This window comes from Cyprinodon variegatus, unplaced genomic scaffold, assembly GCF_000732505.1.
Source record: "Cyprinodon variegatus isolate N-32 unplaced genomic scaffold, C_variegatus-1.0 Scaffold103, whole genome shotgun sequence".
Lineage (NCBI taxonomy): Eukaryota > Metazoa > Chordata > Actinopteri > Cyprinodontiformes > Cyprinodontidae > Cyprinodon > Cyprinodon variegatus.
Window position 1 is genome coordinate 278,974 of NW_015150556.1, and position 1,490 is coordinate 280,463.

Here is a 1,490-nt window from a genome sequence, read left to right on the forward strand (position 1 = left end):
AAAGAGCATTGATTTCAAGGTTTTTGTGTGTAAAATGTAATCAAAAGATAGGATCCTAAAATCACTTAATGTTAGGGGAGGAACGGTTCACAAAATCCTCGGTTCGGTTCACGGTTTTATGGTCACGGTTTTCGGTTCAGTTCGCCTGACATGTTGGTAGGGTGGCCATTTCTATAGCACCCAAAAGGAGGACATTGTGCGGATATCAATAAATTACTACGGTGTACATAAGAATCGGGTAAAGTCACATTTATAGTACAGTTCTTGGTAGTTTAAAGAGGACGTGTAGCTGAATAGAACAAAATATTAAAGAGATGTAAAAAAAAAAAAAAAAGAATTGGTTCCCAGCATTTGTATTTATTTAATACATTGTGGTGTTTAAAAAGTGACAATTTTTTTGACACAATTAATTTGTGGGGAACTGCTGCAATTGATCATAAAGCAGTTGTTTGGAAAAGAAGCTCGAAGCAGAGAAAGAGCTGTAGAAATGGATAATGCAAATTTCAAAAAGTGGCTGGAAAAGAGGAATTCCTGACATGTCTCTCTCTCTCTCTCTCTCTCTATATATATATAAAAACTTGAGTCATGGAACTGTGCTTTCAGCTCCTTATTTAATGTAAACTAATAACTTGTGTACATGATACTTGTAGATGGCATTAAAATGATTTCTAATAGCATTAAAAGAGCATTAAATTAGAGTTCCTCATTCCTGTATAAACACTGTGAACGTTTATTTTAATACGACATATTTTAAAAAATCCCCATCATCATCCAGCAGATGTTCAGTTTGTGCCCAAATATTTTCTTCCTGTTGTGGATTTTTGTAACAGGGATAACTAGGATCATACATAGTTTGTATGAACTGTTTGCTCTCTGCTTCCAACCTCATCATCTCTTTATCCATTCCTGCAATGAGAATTTTCTTTTAAAGTTGTGAGATGCGCTCTAGATTCTCACTTCTTCCTGGTCTGTTGACGCACCAATAGTCTGCATCCAATTATTTATTTAATTGCTTTTAGTTTTTTGGAATATATATGAACTACGCTCTTATTTCCAGTTACCAATCTGTTTTTAACTATAATCTAATTTGAAAAACCGGGTCTTCTCTATATTCTTTTTCCTGTTTGGTGTGGTTGCAATTGCGGGTCTTGATCTGGACTGACCGGAGCGGAGCAAAAAATAGCTCAGTTCCGTATTTTGACAGTGAAGGACGGAGAAGACATACGTGGACAGAGACGTGTGGAGGATGTGGAACAGCTCTGATTGATTTACATGACAGACAAGTACTCCGCAAGACGTACGTGAGCGGAGCTAGGCTCTGACGGGAGTATGTGGAATCTGGGGGTAAAGGAGGACAAATACATGTCCGGCTGGATGCGGCGCCGGACAGTGCAATGAAAATCCGGACAGTCCGCCGTAAAGCCGGACATCTGTCCACCTGGTCGTGTTGTTAGCATAGACAAAACGTGTTGCACAATACTTCCACACTG